This window comes from Lolium rigidum, chromosome 3 (assembly GCF_022539505.1).
Source record: "Lolium rigidum isolate FL_2022 chromosome 3, APGP_CSIRO_Lrig_0.1, whole genome shotgun sequence".
Classification (NCBI taxonomy): domain Eukaryota; kingdom Viridiplantae; phylum Streptophyta; class Magnoliopsida; order Poales; family Poaceae; genus Lolium; species Lolium rigidum.
In genome coordinates this window covers 3113576-3138801 of record NC_061510.1, presented here as the reverse complement: position 1 = coordinate 3138801, position 25226 = coordinate 3113576, and the positions used below count along the sequence as shown (strand labels likewise).

Below are 25226 nucleotides of genomic sequence, written 5' to 3'. Positions count from 1 at the left end.
CGAGCTCGATGGGGGCTGTTCCAGACGCCCTCCTCCTGCTCCTATCGCTGGTGGAGGCCAACGCTCGCGGCGCCCACATCAGGAGGAAATTTGGCTCCTCTATGCCTCGCGCCGCCGGAGCAGTAGCACCGGAGGATAGCAGCCTCCACGACGCCCAGCTCGACCTCATCCGCGGCAACCCTAGGTGAGGACACGGCCACCCTCTCTAGATTCTGCGGAAATCAGTACCAGCCAATCGCCCTCTACTATTCTTACCCGCCGGCCGCCGCCGTGGCCATCATCGGTGCGTGCATCGGGTTGCAGGTCTTGGCGGCGTTCCGGATGGTGTTGCCGGCGTGGCTAGGCCTCTTGTAGGCGCAGACGGCAAGCCTGGACCTGGTACCTGGAGGCCGCGGCAAGGGACGCATGCATCCTCCAGGACATTGTCAACCGGTGGAGCGGGTCGTGGGTGAGGCCGCCAGGAGGAGCATGATGCAGTTGTGTATTAGATTCTCTGTCCAGGGCTTCTCCCCACCACTGGTCCTTGCTTTCCCCACCGCCGGCTTCTCTGTTTGCTGTTCGGTTGATGGTGATACCCGGCCCCTTCTTCTTCCATCAACTCTCTGTAACGTGTTGCCTTGGTTTGACCTGTAGACTAGGTTGCATTTTTATTTTGCCATTCTCATGTGTTCACGAATTAATTTTCAGTCATTTCTTTATGCTTGCAGGCTGCTCCTGCTGTTCTAGATCGTTGCTCCTCCTGTTCTAGATCGTTGGAGATGTTCTTGATCTGATGTGCTTAATCTAAGTGTCGAGGCATGAACACATAGTAATGTGGATTTTCTGAAATATTTAATTTATTTTGGCTTGATTAGCACTTGGATTTCAAATGAGGACGGAGTTGTTTTTCTTTTGGCCTTGGTCTATTTTTTTTGACATGTTTGGTTGTGACTGCAATTGCTTTGATGGACCGGCTAGGATGTTAAACAAAATTCTAGGAATGTAGGCAGCTGTTGAGATGTGCTACTGCATAAAAATATTGTATGTTCCAAGCTGTTGATTTATCAAGTTTGTTTCTCTAGCTTATATGGTGTGGACTATCTGTCGATGAATCTGAACTTTAACACAGACTGTTCGGTTTGCGGCAGTTTCAGGTAAAACCACGGAAGTAACTGATCCTCAAAAAGCTGAGTGCGAAACAACACAAGTAACTAATTGGCAATTGTTTTTTTTATACATAGGTTGGTGCTCTTACTTGGGCAGTACCACCTACTGGCAGTAGATTAGTAATGGATGGTTACACATGCGCAGGTCACCTGCTATCTCAGGTATTTTCTCCAAATCCATTCATGAAAATGGGTGTTAGGTATCTGCGTGTTGTGTACATTTCTGACTATGTGAGCAAATTGTCCCCTGCTACTTCTGTTGGCTCGAACTGTTTGTCCAGCTTCTACTTCTGCCCGTTGTCGAGCCATTTTCTCTTAACGAGAGCATGCCGGTTTAGCCTGTGATTTTTCTGTTGACATAGACGCTTGGAGGCTTGCAATTCATCTTGGCTTATTGGATTTCTTTGGTCTTTCTGAAAGGTGATCGGTCTTAGTAACTCTACTGATTAATCTACGGATCTGCAGGCTGGCTCTGTTTATTATCCTTTTTCAGGCTGCTCTTCTTCAGGTTCAGGTCCTACATCAGACAGTGGGTGCTGTCATATTCTCTTTCTTGATGCACTGGTGGTTCGGATTTGAATATGGGGTACACATATAAATATGTATGTTCTTGGAAGGGACTCTATGCTATTGATACTATACTGCTTATCAACTTGATCTCCCACTACGTCCTCAATGTTCGAGTTGAATTGTTAATTATCAAGTGGCATACAAGACCTACTGTGAGGGCGAGATTCAGCACAGAAAAAGAAGTACAGAACCAATACAGTTTTTCGATCCAACAATGCTTAGCCTTCCCTTAAGTTTGTAGTTCTTGCTCTGGATATTGGGTTACTATCGAAGAAATCTTCTGCTATTTTGAATAAATCGGTATGCACTTTCTTTTTCTGAAATACTCTATGTGTCATCAGTAAATAGGGTGAAGGTCATAATGCATATTGCTTGGGTAAACAAGATTTGGATTGGTGGAACAAATGTTACCTATGAACACTGATTGAAAAGATGGGATTGCATAACAAGAAAATATGTAGACAACTCATCATGTCTTTTTATCGCTTTCATATCTATGACATTTTTTTTCTAGATAACCGTCGTTGTCTTATCCACTTAAATTGGCAGGGTAATGTGCGTTCTTGCTTTGTATCCCTAGATTGACTACTCAACCTTAGCCATTTTTTGACACTCCAAAAGGAGACTCCTGCGCGCCAATTTTTTTTTTTTGCATATACAATTTATGGTAATTTAGAGGATGAGATGCATGTTCCTGATACGTGGAATCAGATAGATTAATTGTTACCAAATTAGGTTGTTTGATGCCCGAAAACCAATTTATGTATTCTGCATCATGTAGTGGTGTAGGACTATTTGCCAGACATTATTGCTGGTTCTTTTTTATTGGATCAGGCATGGAAGTTAAATTCCATATTTTTTTATCTGTAAAATTGTTTGTTCTTTTTTCAGTATCCAATAGTCATGTTTACAAGCAGACTGACATTTTTATCACGAGAAATTTCTGGACCCTTATGATGTGTGCTCACATGAACTTCGTGCTCTTTTCTTTTATCCCTGGCATTGAATTGTTCGCTTATTACATTCCTTTATTAAAAATTATAATACTTATATAGCGCATTATGTTTGCCTTGATCAAGTAGCATGACAGCCTTTTGTGGCGTTAAACTTGGTGCCTTGCTTTCCGTACATTTTTGTTTAATGGATGAACTACTAATTTCTAATTTGCTTTATATGTTTCAAATGCGGACATTAAGACATTTTCATATATATATATATATATATATATATATATATATATATATATATATATATATATATATATATATATATATATATATGCTTAATTGCAGAATTTCTTCACACTTGTGTATTCTGATGCTTCCGGTTTAGAAGAAACTTATATATTTCAGTACCGACCTTGATCCATTTTTTTTGTGAAGCGCTGCCGTCAACTACTCAAAACACAAATATTCTCTTATTTTTCTTGGTTGAAGTAAGTTCCAGAATTGCCTTTTTAGACTATATATGTAGGTAATTGGTTCGATCTTGTTTCATCTTTTGCTAGGTTTCATTGGTTCTATCCTTGAATGATAACTGGCAGGAGATCAAGGTATGGAAGAAGACTCTTGAATTTGTGGGATAACATAAGTGAGGGATCTGTTCAAATAGCAGAGGAAACTGTAGCGTACAAAATTCACTATGAACTGCATTTATCTGCAGGATTATAAGATATTCAGAAGGGGCAAGTGAAAGTAAACTTAATGTAGTTCCGTAGATTGTAGGATATCCGCTCTATGTCGGAAAATCATTCACACACTATTTTTCCCTATCCTGTGTGACCCTTCAATCCTGAAAAATTATTTGTCCTCAACTCCACCCTGGCCATTTGGCCGTCGGTAAGTACAAGTCCTAATAGTATTGTACTAATGTGCAAATGTACAATTTACTGAATGCCGCGTTTGATTCCTGCCTATTGCCCAATACTTTCTTTTGTTTTTGTTGTGAACCTGACTATCCTCTCAAAATTTTCCACTCTCTCGAACAATACAACAAAATAATCCTAATGATTTATATGTACGCAAGACGATTGCAGAAGTCCCAACTCTCGGCCAAAGGAACTAAACAACAAAGTTAGGTTTTCCTATCCAAGACATGATGTAACGTCCTTTTTCTGATGTTGGGATTATTGTTCTTATTATACTCTCGAAGCTTTCATACTCTAAGTGGATAATTCTCTGTTCAAGGCTTCACCTAAGTATAAGGCCTACTATTAGATTTTATCATGCTTACTTATTTCCTCCTAAGTAAAAGGCTCCACCTTACTAGGTGGATGTCCAAGAAAAGTGTTACTTTAATAAGCTAGATATCATTGTAGAAAGATGTTGATTTCAATTTCTATTTTCCTTGCAGCAACCACCTAATTCCATCTCCATCAAAGTAAGGCTAGCTCAACCACAACAAATAGAAGTATATATATCGCTGAAACGGCCAAAGTAATTGTTCTCGAGACATGCTATAATATGGAGTACCTCCATATCCATGTATGATTATTTTACCTATGAAGTATATATGAATAGCTTGGAAATGCAGAATTGTTTGTTATTTCTATGTTAAATATTTCAATAATAGATACAAAAATGGAATACTTAACCTTCGTTTATACTGCCCACACTTGAAATTATACTTCATTATAGCCAGGAAGCATAAATTTCAAGTATAATTTAATGAATTAGCCATACAATGTATCAAAATAATTTAATGGATAGCATGTACTAATGCATACAAGATTGGCCATAGGAAGGTTAATTTCAAGTATAATTTAATGTATCAAAATATCTCTACCATTTTTTCAAAGGATGCATACAATGGATAGCATGTACTAATGCATACAAGATTGGCATACTGATATATACGGCCTGCCTTAGACATACTGGCTAAATCATAGACCATATAAGCCTTAAAAATGTGGGACTGCACGAGCAACATCAATTGCTTTATTATCTACCACTGAACTATAGGTTCTGACTCATAGTTGTGTGCACCATATATATATTGATAAAATTTCCATACATAGTCAATGTCACATATGCATTGAACTGTCAATGTCCTCTCACCGGCACGGCGTGCCGCCGTGCCCCATCTTGCTAGTATTAAATAATGTTGAGCAATGACATGCATTAGGGAGAACCAATGTGTGCATGGTACCTCAAATCAAAACTCGAGAAGAGCGGTGCAATAAAATACCAATCAACGCATAGCCTCACAATGCAATTTCAGCGCCAAATTTTCTTGAGCATAGAGGCCGGCCACTGGTCATGCAATGTATCGATAACAACATCTGGCTTCCGGATACTATTTTTCCTGGATCAAATCAACACGTACGCCTAGTGGTGAGCCATGATCAACCCAAGGAAGAATAATCTTAATGAATTAGCCAACCGCCTCAATCATCCATCGCCGGAGTTACCGGAGAAAGGGAGATATGAATCTGGAGTATGATCAGCCAGCCGCCTCAATCATCCATCGCTGAAGTTACCGGAGAAAAAAGAAATGAATCTGGAATAGGATAGGAAGAAATCGTGGAGCCTAAGGAAAGAAAAGAGACGTGAATGTTACGGACTACTACACGGTCCGATAGAACGGGGAGAATTAGGATGCGCTGGAATCTCATTTGATTACTCCTACGATTAACGTGAAAACTGTTATGGTGCAACAGAAATTCAAGGTAACGTGCCGACGTGATTTTTTATGGTACATATAAATAACGACTTTTTAGACTAATCCTACCCGTAAATTTTAGATCTAACTATCTTAATTATTCTAATGATGTGGATTAATGTGATGTCTTTTACGGTGCCTCTAATTAGTAAATATATATAAGATATCTGAGGAAATTTATGGGTATATTCTATGGAAATCTTGCAACAGCCTAACAGTATGGTCAGGCAAGCATAGCTAAGGTACACAATACCATGCACCATCTGTGGAGATTTTGTCAATGTACATTTTATATACGGTGGTAAAAAATTAGGAAAATGATTGTATTCCTCTGGAAGATGTGAGCGACGCAACCTCCAGGCTAGGCGGTGTCCAAGGGCTCCCATCATGTAAGTCTTCTGCTCTACACGCGTCCTTGAGGCCCACCCACAACCACTCATGCTAGCCCACGCTAGTCTCTTTCTAGCTCCCACGCACGAATCTCATCTCCTCCTTTGTCTCCTTGGAGATCCCACGTCACCAAATTTCCAGCCACGCGCCTCCGCTTTTCCCACTCGGGCGCCGCACATCATAGCACAATTGTGCTACAATTCAGGCTGGGTAAATAAAATTTAACATTAGTAACAAAATCATCATCCCACACATCATAAATCATATAAATGAAAAGAAGCAGAAACCAGTGAACGGTCCATAGAAACGAAAAACCAACGAGAAAAGTTCTAAAATCTATATGAGAAGGAGCAGCTAGCTGGATCATACGCATCTGCGAGAGCACAGGGTAAAAGAGAGGGAAAAGAGAGCCTCACCGTGGCTTGTTGCCAAGGTTGCAGAAGTAAGGGAGGTGCAGCTGCTGGGCCATGGACATCAGGAAATATTCAGATGCTTGTTTCTACCGTTGTCGCTGTAGGTGGTAGAATAATCTGCAGGCCACACCTAAACATTAGCACAAAAAACAGAAATTAAATCAGCTTAAGAACTCAGAAGAAGAAACTCGTATGGAAAGATGCAGGAGGAAGGACATGGTGGGAAGGCTCCCTCCTGAATCCCTCCTTGTGGGCCACCATAAGCACCACGGCTGGGTGGCGACCTCGATCCCCGTCGCTGCAATCTCCCGTCTGTGCGCGACCAGGACATCAAAGAGCGGAGCCGAGCCAGCGTGCTGATGGTCGCTGGCAGCCGTCGTTGTCCTCCTCTCTCTCTGCACCAACGGGAAACGCCCTGCTCTCCAACCCTCCTGGTCTCGTGCCCTCTCACCGCCGCCAGTCTGGCCGCCGTCGCTGTCGAGGCTCCAGGAGCGACCGGCGCTGCCCTTCCCGTTCCTAGCAGCCGCGTCGGACCGGAGACCCCCTTCCCCGCCCAGCCAGTGAGCCGACTGACCGACCGCCGCCTCAATGGCAGCGGCTACGCGAGGGAGGAGCGGCGGCAAGCTGGCGAGGGCGGAGCCGTCACTCACATCCCTTCGGGTCTTCCGCAGCACGGCCGGCCGGCCTAGCTCATCCCCTTCCGCTCCCTCTTCCTGCATCCTCTTCATCCACGCCATCTTCCCTGCGACCCACGAGCAAGCACGGAGAGAAGGGGATTTTCTCACCACGGGGATGCGATGTCGATCTAGGGTTTTCACCCAGACCTCTCTCACCCACCACAACAAGCACGCGAAGAGAAAGACGACCTGATCGAGCCGCTGCCTCTGCTCGCCGACCTCACACAAAACTGGTCCCAAACGTCATTGACCAATCCAGACAAGCCGCAGGTGAGAAAAAACAACCGCATCTGACGACTGCAGGTAAAAACGGGATTGGATTTTTACTGTGCGGGCGGGATTGGACGAACTCGATCATTTTGCCCCTTGGAAGGCCTCGTTTGGCCGGACGAGGCTTGCCTGTGCCCATTATGTGCGACCATCCGTGCAGCCACTGAATCGAGCGGCTCTGCCTCCCGCACCCTCCCGCATCTGCATCTTTTCCTTGGAAATAAAAAACAACGATGAAACAACCCGTCTGTATACCTTTCTCCTCTACTGTACACAGCCCCCCCGTACTCCTCTCTCCCCTTGCGTATTCTTCCCCAAAGTCCCCTGTCTGAACTCGAGCTAGACAGGAACTCTAGCACCGGATGGAAGTTAAGCCGTCCGGCGAGACCTCCAGCCGTGCTGCTGTACCTCCGGCCCTCCGCCCTTCCTGTCGATGCCGCTCCGCCGACTACCTCCGGGTCAGAGCTGTGGAGGCTCGAGCTGCACGAGAGGGACCCGCATATGTTCCTCTAATGCCGATCTATTGCCGGTGGCGGTGAGGAGGTGGGCGAGGTTGGCTGTACATTTGTTTCTCCGCCATCGGCCGCTCCACCAACCGCATCGGCGATGAGGTGGTCGTCGTCATCACCACTGGAGCACGCCGAGCCCGTCAAGAGTCAAGACTCGTTGTCCCCACTGTTCCTTTGATAGTAAATGAAAACCAATCAAGGATGACAATTTTATCCATGGATCTGGGTATCCACGGATATCTAACACAATGGGCACGGGTATGGAGGAATGATTATGCCCATGAATTTCATGGGGCGGATATCCGATAACTCTTGGAGCGGGCATGGGTAGAGGTTTTGCTCCATGGATATCCAATAGATATCCGGTTGACATGTGGGTCCCACATGTCAGTGAGACATAATTTCACCTAGTCCTAGCTACCCCTGTCTTGAGGCCAAAATCAATGAGTCTAACACATAACTTCCGATTACCAATTCTTACATGTCCTCCCCCTCCAACTCCCTCGCATGCCACGAGGGAGGCCTTGGCAGGTGGCTGAAAGTGCATGGAGCCTCCATGTGTGGTTTTGGTAATTAATGACAATCCCTATGGACTAATGTTTGCATTGAGTTATATTTGTAGGAGTTGTTCATAGGCAATTCTTGAACCATATGTTGGCTTCAAGGTTGCAATAAGAAGAATTTGATGAAGGATATCAAGTGTCAAGTATGTCTTGAAGATGAAGATGAAGTGAGCCCTAGAGTTACTTCAAGACATCAACATGATGAAGAATGAAGAAATGAAGTGCAAGCTCAAGATGAGCCATCTCGAAGAGGTCCTTTGCTTAAGTCTTGCCATCCATATGGTGATCATGGATATGTGAAGATGCGCTGAAGAAGAAGCTCTTCCATGGTGGATTATGGGGGAGCAATCCACATGGTGGTCATGGATATGTGAAGATGCGCCGAAGAAGAAGCTCTCCCATGGTGGTTTATGGGGGAGCAATCTACAAGACTTCGTCAAGCAAGCACAAGCAAGAAAGGCATTCCATCTTGTTGAGGTCAAGATCGTCGTCATCAAGCTCGAGTGGAATGCGCAAGTATAAGGTTTGCTCTTGATAGGGTTTCTTTCTCACCGGTCTCATAGTGTAGTTGGAGACCGGTTTATAGTTTAGTTGCCGTACTATCAAGAGGGCTCTCGAGTGAGTAACTCGATCGTATCATTCGGAGAGAGCTCAAACCTTTGCATCCTTGCATCATATTTCTTGGTTATTATTTGGATCTTATCCATGTGATGATTTAGAGCTTGTGCTTATTCTCATGACAAGCTCTAGTTCATCAAGAATGGTTTTTGCACGGGCAACTTGTTGCATTTTCAAGATTGGAGGTTTTACCGGTATGTCTTTTTTGGATAGGTCAAACCTTTCATCATTTGTTTCTATCCTCCTTTGCTGGACTATGATGTTTCTATGCATATTGTTGTAGAGATCGTTGTTGTGATTTTAACGAGCCCAAGATCATCGAAATCGGGGTCCGGATGCAAAAGTTATGCCCGTCTTAGTTTTGGTGTTTCTGCAGTTTGCTTAGGCCGGATATTTCCGAAATATCCCCCCCCCCCCCCGAAATCGGCTAAGGACCTGAGGAATTGCTGCTCAGTATAGGGGCCGGACATTTGCACGGATATTGTCCCAGTTTTGTCCCAGGGCCGGATTATCCGGGCCGGACATTTCGGAAATATTCGGCCCCTCGAAAAATGGCTAAGGACCTGAAGAAAAGCAAGTCTGATGTGAGGCCGGACTTTTGGCCGGAATTTGACCAGGTTTTGTACCTGTGGCCGGATTGTCCGGGGGGGGGGCGGATTATCCGGCCCTTACTTAGGCCGGATTATCCGGCCCTGGTTTTGCCCAACGGCTCGATTTTCTTGGGGGGTATAAATCCCCCTTCTTCCTCCTTGGGCTGTTGCTTCTCTCACTCTCTCTCTCCTCCATTGTTGTTCTTGAGAAGCTTGCCCTATCTCTCTATCCCTCCATGATTCTTGCCCCCATTTGAGGGAAAAGAGAGAGGAGATCTAGATCTACACTTCTACCAATCAAATCCATCTCTTTGTGAGTGGAACTCTCTAGATCTTGATCTTGGTGTTCTTTGTGAATTCCTTTGTTCTTCCTCTCTTATTCCCCCAATAGCTTTTGTAGCTTTGTTGGAATTTGAGAGGGAAGGACTTGAGCATCTTTGTGGTGTTCTTGCCATTGCATTTGGTGCATCGGTTTGAGTTCTCCACGGTGATTCGTGGAGGTGAAAGCAAGAAAGTTGTTACTCTTGGGTTCTTGGAACCCTAGATCGGATTCTAGCCCTTTGTGGCGGTTTGTTGGGAGCCTCCAATTAAGTTGTGGATGTGTGCCCCAATCTTTGTGTAAGGCCCGGTTTCCGCCTCGAAGGAAATCCCTTAGTGGAACCGTGACCTAGGCCTTTGTGGCGAGGGTCACCGGAGATTTAGGTGAGGCGCCTTCGTGGCGTTCGGTTTGTGGTGTGAGTACCGCATCTTGGGGTGAGGCCTTTGTGGCGTTGGTGTGCATCGAGCAACCACACCTCAAGGTGAGCCTCTTGTGGCGTTCGGGAGCACTAAGCAACCACACCTCTCCACCGGAGATTAGCACTCGCAAGAGTGTGAACTCCGGGATAAATCATCGTCTCCCGCGTGCCTCGGTTATCTCTATACCCGAGCTCTTTACTTATGCACTTTACCTTGTGATAGCCATCGTGCTTGAAGTTATATATCTTGCTATCACATAGTTGCTTGTATTGCTTAGCATAAGTTTGTATATCTTGCTATCACATAGTTGTTTGTATTGCTTAGAATAAGTTGTTGGTGCACATAGGTGAACAATAGTATATAGGCTTTGGGCTTGACAAAGTAAACGCTAGTTTTATTCCGCATTTGTTAAGCCCATCTCGTAAAAGTTTTAAATCGCCTATTCACCCCCCCCCTCTAGGCGACATCCGTGTCCTTTCAATTGGTATCAGAGCAAGGTATCTCATTCTTAGGCTTCACCGCCTTGAGAGTAAAGATGTCGGTTAGGGGATTAGCGCACAATAACTTGTTTATGTTTGATGGCACAAATTATGATCTCTATGGAAAATTTATGTGCTTAAAATCTTACGGGGTATGTCCCCGGACATGGAGCAATATCTTGACATGGGTTTTTCTTCTCCTAAGGATCCTCAAAATTTATCTCTTGAGGAGGAGAAAAACTCTTGCCTCGATGCTCTTGCTTCTCATGTGTTTTCCATTGTTGTGAGCAATGTAGTTACTTCGTCAATCATGCCTTTTGGGAGCTCTCATGAATTATGGACAAAGCTTCAAGACAAATATGATGTGTCCAATATTATTAAGGATGATTGTATTGCTTCCACTTCCGGCCGTGATGAGTTCTCATCTTCACCCACTTCACCAAAGTGTGTCAAGACACAAGGTAATGATATGGTGAGTGGTGATGAAAATTGCAATGTTGATATTGAGCTTACTATTGATGATTCTTCATCTCTATCTCATTGCAATGCTTCATCTACGGACTCAAACACATATAGCACTAGAAATGATTTACATGCTTGTGTTGATAGTCTTTGCATATCATGTGTAAGTTGCTTGAATAAATCTAATGATGATATGCTCGCATTGTCTAGTGGCCATGATAAAAATGCTTCTATTTCCTCTAGTTGTTGTGTGTCTAACAATGTAGAGAAAACCAAAGATTCTATTGGTCAAGACAAGATCTTGAAAGGAGCCTCAAGTAACTCCTCATCTTTATCTCACGGTCCTCATATATGCCTTATGGCCAAGGGTTCCACGGTACCTCCTACCATGGAACCTAATATGTCTCGTGGTGATAAGGATGAGGATGAATATGAAGAAGAGGATTGGGTTGTCTCTCTACGCGATAAGGGTAAGAGCGTATTCAAGGTTATTTGCAAAGATAAAATTGCTAGCACTCACTTCTTTGAAATCTTGACTACCGCTATTGAGAGCCAAAAACTTATTTGGATGCATGAGAACACCATTGATAAAAAGGGTGCTCTTGAACGAGAGTATGCCGATGATGTAGCATCATTAAAGAATGAACTTGAAGAAGAACAAACCATCAAGGAAGCTCTTGAGGAGACCTTTGCTCTAGAATTGTCTAGAGAAAAGGAAAACCATGATAGAGCTCTTGAGATGGCAAATGAACTAAAACTAAAAAATGATAAGCTTGTGTTTGTTAATGCTAAACTCCTTGAGGATTTTGAGCAACTCAAAAAGGGCTCAAGGGTCATTGAGAGTGCGCTCACCAAACTCACCGAGTCGCATGAGCAACTTAAAGCTTCTTATCTAAAAGAGCATGCCAACTTGCCTTCTCCTATTGCCATTGATAATGATGCTTGTGCTACTAACTCTACTTCTTGTGAAGCATCTATCTTGAAGGAGAATGTTGAGCTAAGGGCTCAACTTGTTTTGCTAACTAGCATTTATTGGAAATTGGAAGAAAATCATGGAAAGCTTTCTAGCTCCCATGAGGATCTTCTAGCCTCTCATGATAGGCTAAAGTTAGTTCATGAGGCTATAATATCTAAGGCAACACCATGTGAGCCTCATGTGGGTACTAGCACTACTACTCAAAATGTTATATTGCCACGTGCTAGTCCTAGTAATTCATCCACTCATAATATTGCTAAATCTTGTGATGAATTATCTTCCTTGCCTTGTTGCCCTAACAATGAAGGTTCTACTTCCTCTAGTACTTGTGTTGTTACTAACCATGTAGAGGAAATCAAAGAGCTCAAGGCCCAAGTCTCTTCTTTGAAGAACGACTTGGTAAAGGGTCATGAAGGGAAATGCAAACTTGATAAGATGTTAAGTGTGCAACAATCCCCCAATGACAAGAGTGGACTTGGATTCAAATCCAACAACAAGAACAAGTCCAAGAACAACAAGGATAAGAAGGGCCAAGTACAAGTCAAAGACCCGGCCAAGATTGTTTGCTTCAAGTGCAATATTGAAGGGCACCATGTTAGATCTTGCCCTTTGAAGAAGAAGCAAAAAGGGAAGCGGCCTCAAGCTCAAACTCATATTCAACCTCAAGTTGAAAAAATGCCACTTCCCAAGAAGAGACAAGCCAATGCTCCCATTGTGGAGAAACCTAGTGAGAAGAAGGAGAAGAAAAGAACTTGCTACATATGCCGTGAGAAGGGCCACATCTCCTCCTTGTGCACTATTGGTACCTCATCCAACTCTATCACCATTGATGATGTTTATTCTCTTCGTAAGGATGAGGGTGGCAATGTGTTTGCCAAATATGTTGGTGCTCAAAGTGGTGTCAAGAAAGGAACCATTTGGGTTGCCAAGCCTATTGTGACTAACCTCTTAGGACCCAACTTAGTTGGGGACCAACAATCCAAAACTTGATCAATAGGTGCTTGTTGGAGGGCATTGGAGACTTGGCTACATCATGAAGAATTAAGGGATCTTCATCATTTATATTATCTCAAGCCAAGTCTTTTGGTTATCTTGCTTCTATCATGTATTCAATGTTCCTCCTTGCGGTAACATGTTCTCAACTCACTTATATTGAAAGTTACTCGCCCCTTTGCATGTGTTAGTTTTGTTCCTAGCATGTGTTTGTATATGTTGTGCTTCCTACTTGCTTTTCTTGAGAAATCAAGTCTATGTATGTTGGGTTGCACACCGTGTACTTGTGTTTGTGTTGGAGCCTCTTTGCACCATGTATCTTGTTGTATCTTATATGGCTCTTGTGAGCGATTAATGGACAATCCCATTTTGGGGGAGTGATATTCCTCTGGGAATTTCATGATCCTAAACAATGTGTGTACATGAGGAATATCACTTAGAATTGATATTGCAAGATTATCTAGTCGCTATGTGGTATGTCATCTTCATGAGAAATTCAAATTCTAATGTCCATTAATATCTCTACTTGGATCTTATTTGCCTCTTGTGAAAATAAATTCTTTATCACATTATGGGGGAGTAATAAGCTTTGTGCATATTACAAGCCTAGGAAATGTGAACATTCGAGGTTGTGTCACATAGAATTGATATTGTAAATTATCTCTCATATGTGACATGTTTTCTCAAACAAGTTCCAATTTGCTTAAATGGCTTCATTGCTAATATCTTTGTGGATCTTATTTGTGAAAGTTTTTCTTGGCATGGTTTTTCACAACGTGTCCCTCAATACATTTTTGGAAAACCATGTGCTTCAAGTCATACTATTAATTGCTTTGCATGTTGGTATGAATACTATTAATTGCTTTGCATGTTGGTATGAATACTATTAATTGCCTTGCATGTTGGTATGACTAAATGAAGCTATCAAGAAACTATCTTTGCATGATGGTTAACTCTTATCTTTTACCATATGCTTTGTTCGTTGTAAATATGATCTTATGTATACTTACAAACTACCACCGGGAAATATTTTCTAATACCTCTTGTCCTAGGACAATTGGTAATCAACTATGAGGTAGATATTTATTGATCATATCTACATTGGCTCTTGTATTTATATTGCCTTATTTATTGCCATGAATTTGTTGTACTTTGACTCCCATGTGTCTTCCTTGCATCTTATGGATCTAAGTTGTCTATTCAAACTTTCTTAGCATTGTTAGAAGATATAGGTAGCGTGATGATCCTATTTTTGTGCATTTTGTATTCATATAAAAAATCCTTGATAATGCACCAAACTTGGGGGAGCTCTTCTATATTATTAGAATGCTTAACATCTCTTGATCTTTATCAAAAAATTGGTTTTGGGAGACATAAAATTTTCTTTTTGGTACTTTGTGCCATCATAAAAAGTTTCGAGGGTTTGGTTTATTTGTTGGAACCTTGCTCTCTTGGGAGTTGGTTATCTCATTCCTTTGTGTTTAGGTTTAATTAGCTTCTTATAATGAGATAAGTCTTTGGAGTCAATCTTGTGTTGATTTGATTCTTTGATATAATTTGGCCAACCATTGTCTCTTGGTTTATTTGGTGTTTTGTCCAAATTATATCTTTCTTTGGTTCTTGAAAGTATTGTGCATGCATCTTTAATTTTTGTCTATCTTATGGCATGTGTTACTTTCTTTGATCCAATATATAGGGTAAACTCCATCAAATCCTAATTTGGCTAAGATGTGCATGAAATTTAATTTCATATCTATATGCACATAGTATTGTGGAGTTTGTCCTATATGTTGTAGTGTGTCTAACTACTTCGGACCCAATTAGTTTGGGGACCTTTTTGTACTTACCGTTGTGTTAGGTACAATGGATATGCATTGGATGCTTGTCTCACTCTTGGGGAGAAGTGGTGACTCAATGGTAACTTGAGGCAAGCTAGGATGGTCAACGAACACATATCTACTACATCCACACCAATGCTATCTCGGTAACAAGTATCTTCTCATGCATCTTTTTCTAGCATCCAACCATGTGGTTGCATCTTGGTATGAATCTCTTTATTTGCAAATATTGTGCTTCTTGCTAAAGTCTTAACGAAACCTCTTTATTGCGAATGTGAGTAATTTGAGATGAGTACATATGTTGGGAGGTATAAAAAATCATGCTCATGATTCACCCATCCCATCTATGCCCATCTAGCAATTTTATTGCATATCAATTCCTCAAGGCTCTCACGTGTGTAATATAGATGAAAGTGCAAATTTAGTTATTTCTTTTGGTATCCTCGCTTGTGATACTTGTTGCCTTTCTAAATGCATCTCAACTAACTTCTATCCCTTGTTGATATTTGTGATGTATTTTAGATGTTTGTGGTTGAAGTTCATGAATGTACGATAAGATAAATTTGAGCCTTTGGCCATGCTATATATTAAGCAAAAATTCTTATTGGTATATTTCATGACTTCATTTTGGGATATCATACTATATTTCTTGAGTATCCATTTTGTGTGTGCATGTTTCTTTGTGGATAAATATCTTTGTGATATTGCTCACTTAGAGAAACTTATACACATAAGAGATGATACATCTCCTTTTGATATCTTATTTATTTGTTGCATGTTGATTGGTCATGCTAAGCAATATAATTCTTTGAAGACTATGATGATGCTTTTTGCTCATCCTTGTAATAGTCTTATAATATGCTTTATCATGCCTTTCACATATCCTCTTGGTTAAGCCTTTTTATAATGGTGCCTCTTACTTGTTGCTCAACTATTTGTTTGTTGCAAGTGTTAAGCTTATTTCTCTATCTATGATCTATTCCAAATGTTTGTGTTTTAATTGGTAATGAGGGAGTGAGGATTCCATGTTATGCATATTGTATTCAAATACAACATTTTAATTTATGCATGTACCTTGGGGAGCTTCCTCATTTAATATTAGAGCAATATCTTTTGGTGATTATTAGAGTTTGATTCACTTGGTATATTTTGTTTTTGAATGATATTATGGGAGTGATGATTCCATGTTTGTGCACTTTATACTCCAATGCAAATTGTCTTGTTTTGTGCACAAACCTTGGGGAGCTTCCTCATATTATTTAGAGCAATCTTCTTGATCTTATCATAATATCTTTCTTTCTTTTGGTATCTTGTTTGTGGTTCATTTGGTTGCTTGCTTCATTTGTTGAAGCTTCTTGACTTTGTTATCTTTTTGCAATCTTTGATCCTATCTATGGTGTGACTCCTTCCGAATATTCGTAATTGGATATGTGCATTTGATTCCACTCAAATTATGAGAAATGCACACGCTATGGAGGAACTCTCACTATATTGGCCTTCTAAATTTTTCACCCATTTCGGCAATTGGTGCCAATGGGGGAGAAGTTTGGAGGGTTTAAGGGAATTTGGTTATGTCTTTGCTTTGTGCTTAAGCATGTGCCTTTATTGCATTGCATCTTGTTGCTTTGCATAGTTGAATATTTAGAGGAAACTCCACTAGGCTTTGAATGCCAATATATGCAATGAAAGTCAAGATCATTCACACATGCATATATTATGGGGGAGTTTGCTCTATAGATTCAACTTATTTGTTACTTAAATTCCTTATATAAACCCTCTCAAAGAGATTGTCATCAATTACCAAAATGGGGGAGATTGAAAGTGAATGGAGCCCCCATCACTACTAGGAAAAGGCCTATAGCTGCGCAGGTTATCGCCGGCGCACTATTATTTTGGTGCGCCGGTGATATTTACCGCCGGCGCACTATTATTTTGGTGCGCCGGTGATACAAGTATACTGCAGGCGAACATTTTGGTTGGTGCGCCGGGGCTAAAGGACCGGACACATGCTGCCAAGTTTGCCATGTTACAGCCTGATGCGTGACACATGCTACCGGCGGACCACCTACCGAGTGCGCCGGCGCCGTGTAGCCACCTCTGGCGGAGTAAAACCATGGTCCGCCGGCGATACTCATGCGCACCTAGCTAGCTAGCAAGTAGATCGATCCTAGCTATCAGCCGTCGTGACTCGTGAGGAGTGTGTGTATGTCACCGAGAGCGGCAGCGTGCCGGCACACAGCCCACAGCGTAGAGCGGAGCAGAGCGGTGCATGAATCTGCTTTTAATTTAATGCCCACCACCACCCAAAAGCCAGAAAATAATTTAATCACTGCGGTGGAGCAGAGCGGAGCGGAGCCTCTCCTTCGTTCCCCTTTCTATTTCTCTTTCTCTAGCCTTGTACTGCGACTCTGTGAGCGACGCCTCCATGCGCTCCTTCTCCCGCGGAGCTGTGCACGGCGCCGGAAGTGGCTCACCGCTGTGCACGAGCTGGAGGACAGGCGCTGCACTGGGTCGCCGGGTGCCCACCTCCATCAAGATGGAGGTAGCCGGGGTGCCCACCTCCCTCAAGACAGGCGCGCGTCGGGATCCCGATGCTCGCGGCCTCGCGCTGCCGGACTCCGCAGAACTCCGCCTCTCCATCGACGCGCCGACGAGGTCAACCTGGGCATCAACCTCGTCAAGGGCACTGCAGCAGTCGAGGCCGTCCCCTTCCTCCCAGTGGGGACACCCCGCGCCACGGCCAAGCCCTCCGTCTCGAGTGCGAGCTTCCCGCTCTGGATGGTGGTCACCGGAGCCGCGGCGGCCGACGGCCTCGACCGCGCATCCTGCCGCCTGCCCGGGCACTTCTTCTCCGTCTATGACGGCCACGGCGGCAAGGACGCCTCCGGCTGGCGCAGCAAGGGCGGCGACACGGAGCTCCAACCGGCGCGGCAAGGGCGGCGACACGGAGCTCCTGCCGGCGCGGCAAAGGCGGCAACACGGAGCTCCGGCCGGCGGTGGAGGAAGACATTGGAGACCCGATTGCGTTTTTATTTTCCTTTCAGGGTGGTATCTGTAAATGTCCCTGCTAGTTGTGGTGTGAACAGCCTGCAGCTACGTGCAGCTTTTTTTTTATTCTTAAAAACCACAGCGCCGGCGAACCAAACCTAGTGCGCCGGTAAGACTTATTACTTCTCTGGCGCACTGAACTGCAGCGCCGGCAGTAGCTAGGAATCACCGGCGTCTTCCCACTGGCGGGCGGTACTGCGCCGGGAATAGCCTATTTTAGTGCGCCGGCAGTAGCCTGTTTCCTTGTAGTGCATGTGTGGTTTTGGTAATTAATGACAATCCCTATGGACTAATGTTTGCATTGAGTTATATTTGTAGGAGTTGTCCATAGGCAATTCTTGAACCATATGTTGGCTTCAAGGTTGCAATAAGAAGAATTTGATGAAGGATATCAAGTGTCAAGTATGTCTTGAAGATGAAGATGAAGTGAGCCCTAGAGTTACTTCAAGACATCAACATGATGAAGAATGAAGAAATGAAGTGCAAGTTCAAGATGAGCCATCTCGAAGAGGTCCTTTGCTTAAGTCTTGCCATCCATATGGTGATCATGGATATGTGAAGATGCGCTGAAGAAGAAGCTCTCCCATGGTGGATTATGGGGGAGCAATCCACATGGTGGTCATGGATATGTGAAGATGCGCCGAAGAAGAAGCTCTCCCATGGTGGTTTATGGGGGAGCAATCTACAAGACTTCGTCAAGCAAGCACAAGCAAGAAAGGCGTTCCATCTTGTTGAGGTCAAGATCGTCGTCATCAAGCTCGAGTGGAATGCGCAAGTATAAGGTTTGTTCTTGATAGGGTTTCTTTCTCACCGGTCTCATAGTGTAGTTGGAGACCGGTTTATAGTTTAGTTGCCGTACTATCAAGAGGGCTCTCGAGTGAGTAACTCGATCGTATCATTCGGAGAGAGCTCAAACCTTTGCATCCTTGCATCATCTTTCTTGGTTATTATTTGGATCTTATCCATGTGATGATTTAGAGCTTGTGCTTATTCTCATGACAAGCTCTAGTTCATCAAGAATGGTTTTTGCACGGGCAACTTGTTGCATTTTCAAGATTGGAGGTTTTACCGGTATGTCTCTTTTTGGATAGGTCAAACCTTTCATCATTTGTTTCTATCCTCCTTTGCTGGACTATGATGTTTCTATGCATATTGTTGAAGAGCTCGTTGTTGTGATTTCAACGAGCCCAAGATCATCGAAATCGGAGTCCGGATGCAAAAGTTATGCCCGTCTTAGTTTTGGTGTTTCTGCAGTTTGCTTAGGCCGGATATTTCGGAAATATCCGGGCCGGATATTTCGGAAATAATCCGGCCCGGAAATTTCCGAAATATCCGCCCCCCGAAATCGGCTAAGGACCTGAGGAATTGCTGCTCAGTATAGGGGCCGGACATTTGCCCGGATATTGTCCCGGTTTTGTCCCAGGGCCGGATTATCCGGGCCGGACATTTCAGAAATATCCGGCCCCTCGAAAAATGGCTAAGGACCTGAAGAAAAGCAAGTCTGATGTGAGGCCGAACTTTTGGCCGGATTTTGACCAGGTTTTGTACCTGTGGCCGGATTATCCGGGGGGCGGATTATCCGGCCCTTACCTAGGCCGGATTATCCGGCCCTGGTTTTGCCCAACGGCTCGATTTTCTTGGGGGTATAAATACCCCCTTCTTCCTCCTTGGGCTGTGGCTTCTCTCACTCTCTCTCTCCTCCATTGTTGTTCTTGAGAAGCTTGCCCTATCTCTCTATCCCTCCATGATTCTTGCCCCCATTTGAGGGAAAAGAGAGAGGAGATCTAGATCTACACTTCTACCAATCAAATCCATCTCTTTGTGAGTGGAACTCTCTAGATCTTGATCTTGGTGTTCTTTGTGAATTCCTTTGTTCTTCCTCTCTTATTCCCCCAATAGCTTTTGTAGCTTTGTTGGAATTTGAGAGAGAAGGACTTGAGCATCTTTGTGGTGTTCTTGCCATTGCATTTGGTGCATCGGTTTGAGTTCTCCACGGTGATTCGTGGAGGTGAAAGCAAGAAAGTTGTTACTCTTGGGTTCTTGGAACCCTAGACGGATTCTAGGCCTTTGTGGCGGTTTGTTGGGAGCCTCCAATTAAGTTGTGGATGTGTGCCCCAATCTTTGTGTAAGGCCCGGTTTCCGCCTCGAAGGAAATCCCTTAGTGGAACCGTGACCTAGGCCTTTGTGGCGAGGGTCACCGGAGATTTAGGTGAGGCGCCTGATACGTCTCCGACGTATCGATAATTTCTTATGTTCCATGCTACTTTATTGATGATACCTACATGTTTTATACACATTATATGTCATTATTATGCGTTTTCCGGAACTAACCTATTAACAAGATGCCGAAGTGCCAGTTCCTGTTTTCTGCTGTTTTTGGTTTCAGAAATCCTAGTAACGAAATATTCTCGGAATTGGACGAAATCAACGCCCAGGTTCCTATTTTGCCCGGAAGCATCCAGAACACCCGAGAGCTGCCAGAGGGGAGCCCTGGGGGCCCACACACGATGGTGGCGCGGCCAGGGCTGGGCCCGCGCCCCCCTAGTGTGTCGCCGCCTCGTCAGCCCTCCGACTCCGCCTCTTCGCCTATATAAAGGTCCCTGACCTAAAACACGATACGAAGAAGCCACGGTACGAGAAAAGTTCCAAAGCCGCCGCCATCGCGAAGCCAAGATCTGGGGGACAGGAGTCTCTGTTCCGGCACGCCACCGGGACGGGGAAGTGCCCCCGGAAGGCTCCTCCATCGACACCACCGCCATCTTCATCACCGCTGCTGCTCCCATGAGGAGGGAGTAGTTCTCCATCGAGGCTCGGGGCTGTACCGGTAGCTATGTGGTTCATCTCTCTCCTATGTAGTTCAATACAATAATCTCATGAGCTGCCTTACATGATTGAGATTCATATGATGATGCTTGTAATCTAGATGTCATTATGCTAGTCAAGTGGGTTTTACTTATGTGATCTCCGGAGACTCCTTGTCCCACGTGTGTAAAGGTGACAGTGTGTGCACCGTGTGGGTCTCTTAGGCTATATTTCACGGAATACTTATTCACTGTTATGAATGGCATAGTGAAGTGCTTATTTATATCCCTTTATGATTGCAATGTGTTTTGTATCACAATTTATCCATGTGCTACTCTAGTGATGTTATTAAAGTAGTTTTATTCCTCCCGCACGGTGTAATGGTGACAGTGTGTGCATCCGTGTTAGTACTTGGCGTAGGCTATGATTATGATCTCTTGTAGATTATGAAGTTAACTATTGCTATGATGGTATTGATGTGATCTATTCCTCCTACATGGTGTGAAGGTGACAGTGTGGATGCTATGTTAGTACTTGGTTTAGTCGTGTCGATCTTTCATGCACTCTAAGGTTATTTAAATATGAACATTTAATTGTGGAGCTTGTTAACTCCGGCATTGAGGGTTCGTGTAATCCTACGCAATGTGTTCATCATCCAACAAGAGAGTGTAGAGTATGCATCTATCTATTCTGTTATGTGATCAAAGTTGAGAGTGTCCACTAGTGAAAGTCTAATCCCTAGGCCTTGTTCCTAAATATCGCTATCGCTGCTTGTTTACTCGTTTTACTTGCGTTACTACTCGCTGCGTTACTACTCGCTTGTTTACTTCCTACAATATTACTACCATCAACCGCACGCCAGCAAGCTATTTTCTCGGCGCCGTACTACTCGCTCATATTCATTCATACCACTTGTATTTCACTATCTCTTCGCCGAACTAGTGCACCTATTAGGTGTGTTGGGGACACAAGAGACTTCTTGCTTTGTGGTTGCGGGGTTGCATGAGAGGGATATCTTTGACCTCTTCCTCCCTGAGTTCGATAAACCTTGGGTGATCCACTTAAGGGAAAACTTGCTGCTGTTCTACAAACCTCTGCTCTTGGAGGCCCAACACTGTCTACAAGAATAGAAGCACCCGTAGACATCAAGCTATTTTCTGGTGCCGTTGCCGGGGAGGAAAGGTAAAAGGTACTCACACTCCGGATCTCGGCTACTAAGCTATTTTCCGGCGCCGTTGTAAGTACTCAAAGCTATTTCCTTTAGACTTTGCAATTGCATCTTTTGGTTTCTTGTTTACACTAGTTAGGCATAATGGAAAACAATAAAAATATGAGTGATCTTTATGAACTTTATCTTGAATTAGGACATGATGTGTTTGAAGAGAGAATTAAAAAACCCATGGAACTTTATATGCATGCTAATGGGAATGTTATTAACATGAATGCTTTGAACACCATTGTTGCTAATGCTATGGAAAATTCTAAGCTTGGGGAGGTCGGTTTTGATGAATATGATCTCTTTAGCCCTCCGGGTATTGAGGAGAAAGTTTATGTTGATTATGATATGCCTCCCATTTATGATGATTATAATGATAGTAGTCTTTTAGTACCGCCTGTTATGGAGGATAAATTTGATTATGATTACAATATGCCTCCTATATTTGATGATGAGAATAATAATGATAGCTACTTTGTTGAATTTGCTCCCACTACAACTAATAAAATTGATTATGCCTATGTGGGGAGTAATAATTTTATGCATGAGACTCATGATAAGAATGCTTTATGTGATAGTTATATTGTTGAGTTTGCTCATGATGCTACTGAAAGTTATTATGAGAGAGGAAAATATGGTTATAGAAATTTTCATGTTACTAAAATGCCTCTCTATGTGCTGAATTTTTTTAAGCTACACTTGTTTTATCTTTCTATGCTTGTTGCATTATACTTCTTGAACTTGTTTATTTAAAAGATTCCTTTTCATAGGAAGCATGTTAGGCTTAAATTTGTTTTGAATTTGCCTCTTGATGTTCTCTTTTGCTTCATTGTCTATTCTCATGAGTGCATCATTAAAACTGCTGAGCCCATCTTAATGGCTATAAAGAAAGAACTTCTTGGGAGATAACCCATGTGTTTATTTTACAACAGCAATTTTTGTTTTGTTGAGTCTTGGAAGTTGTTTACTACTGTAGCAACCTCTCCTTATCATGTTTTTGTGCCAAGTAAAGTTTCTATGTTAAAGTTGATGTTATATTTGGGATCGCTGCGCAGAAACAGCATTGCTTGCTCGTCACGAATTCTGGCATAAGTCTCTGTAAAAAATTCGAAAAAATCTGCAAAATTACGAGCGTGATCCTCAGATATGTACGCAGCTTTCATAAGTTTTGAGTTTTTCCATTTGAGCAAGTTAAGTGCCCCTTTCAGGTTCGTCTTTACGGACTGTTCTGTTTTTGACAGATTCTGCCTTTTATTTCGCATTGCCGCTTTTGTTAAGTTGAATGAGTTTCTTTGTTACATTAACTTTTAGAAGTTTTGTGCAATGTCCAGAAGTGTTAAGAATGATTGTGTCACCCCTGAATGTATTAATTTGTGATTGTGCACTAACCCTCTAATGAGTTTGCTTGAAGTTTGGTGTGGCAGAAGTTTTCAAGGGTCAATAGAAGAGGGTGATATAATGTGATCGAGAAGAGTGAAATGTCTAAGCTTGGGGATGCCCCGGTGGTTCATCCCTGCATATTTTAAGAAGACTCAAGCATCTAAGCTTGGGGATGCCCAAGGCATCCCCTTCTTCATCGACAACTTATCAGGTTTCTTCTAGTGAAACTATATTTTTATTCTTTCACATCTTATGTACTTTACTTGGAGCGTCTGTGTGCTTTTATTATCGTTTTGTTGTTTTCATTCTCTGAATAAGTTCATCCTTGTGTGGGAGAGAGACACGCTCCGCTGGTTCATATGAACACATGTGTTCTTAGCTTTTAATTTTCATGGCGAAGGTTGAAACTGCTTCGTTAAATTGTTATATGGTTGGAAACAGAAAATGCTGCATGTAGTAATTGGTAAAATGTCTTGGATAATGTGATACTTGGCAATTGTTGTGCTCATGTTTAAGCTCTTGCATCATATACTTTGCACCCATTAATGAAGAAATACATAGAGCTTGCTAAAATTTGGTTTGCATATTTGGTCTCTCTAAGGTCTAGATAATTTCTAGTATTGAGTTTTGAACAACAAGGAAGACGGTGTAGAGTCTTATAATGTTTACAATATGTCTTTTATGTGAGTTTTGCTGCACCGGTTCATCCTTGTGTTTGTTTCAAATAAACCTTGCTAGCCTAAGCCTTGTATCGAGAGGGAATACTTCTCATGCATCCAAATCCTTGAGCCAACCACTATGCCATTTGTGTCCACCATACCTACCTACTACATGGTATTTCTCCGCCATTCCAAAGTAAATTGCTTCAGTGCTACCTTTAAACAATTCAAAAGTTATTACCTCTTATTTGTGTCAATGTTTTATAGCTCATGAGGAAGTATGTGGTGTTTATCTTTCAATCTTGTTGGGCAACTTTCACCAATGGACTAGTGGCTTCATCAGCTTATCCAATAATTTTGCAAAAAGAGCTAGCAATGGGATTCCCAGTCCCAAATTAATTAACAAAAATAGATACTCCTCCATGGTATGTGATTGTTGGACGGCACCCGAAGGATTCGGTTAGCCATGGCTTGAGAAAGCAAAGGTGGGGAGGAGTGTCATCATAATAAAACTAAAATAAAAAGGCACTCCTTCATGGTATGAGATTGTTGGCAGGCACCCGAGAATTCGGTTAGCCATGGTTTGTGAAAGAAAGGTTGGAAGGAGTGCCACACAAAAATAAAAATAAAATGGGAGCCGCTCTTTGAAGGTTTGTCTGGCAAGGGGGTTAGAGTACCCGATACCATTCGTTGACAACAACAAACACCTCTCAAAACTTTATTTTTATGCTCTCTTTATGTTTTCAAAATAAAAGCTCTAGCACAAATATAGCAATCGATGCTTTCCTCTTTGAAGGACCTTTCTTTTACTTTTATGTTGAGTCAGTTCACCTATCTCTCTCCACCTCAAGAAGCAAACACTTGTGTGAACTGTGCATTGATTCTTACATACTTGCTTATTACATTTGTTATATTACTCTATGTTGACAATTATCCATGAGATATACATGTTACAAGTTGAAAGCAACCGCTGAAACTTAATCTTCCATTGTGTTGCTTCAATGTCTATACTTTAAATTATTGCTTTATGAGCTAACTCTTATGCAAGACTTATTGATACTTGTCTTGAAAGTACTATTCATGAAAAGTCTTTGCTTTATGATTCATTTGTTTACTCATGTCATTACCATTGTTTTTGATCGCTGCATTCATTACATATGTTTACAATATGATCAAGTTTATGACGGCATGTCACTTCAGAAATTATCTTTGTTATCGTTTTACCTCGCT

General features: G+C 42.7%; 1 long non-coding RNA gene across 5 annotated transcripts; it reads left to right on the top strand.

Moving 5' to 3' along the window:
- The first annotated feature begins 316 nt into the window (after window positions 1–316).
- Window positions 317–3663, top strand: LOC124694182. Of its 5 annotated transcripts, none has more exons than XR_007000429.1 (4): window positions 317–1133; window positions 1221–1307; window positions 1611–2015; window positions 3223–3663. It is a non-coding gene; the product is annotated as an uncharacterized LOC124694182 (long non-coding RNA). The 5 variants fall into 5 exon arrangements; XR_007000432.1 differs by having other exon boundaries at window positions 1427–2015; XR_007000430.1 differs by having other exon boundaries at window positions 317–568; window positions 708–2015.
- The last annotated feature ends 21563 nt before the right edge of the window (window positions 3664–25226 follow it).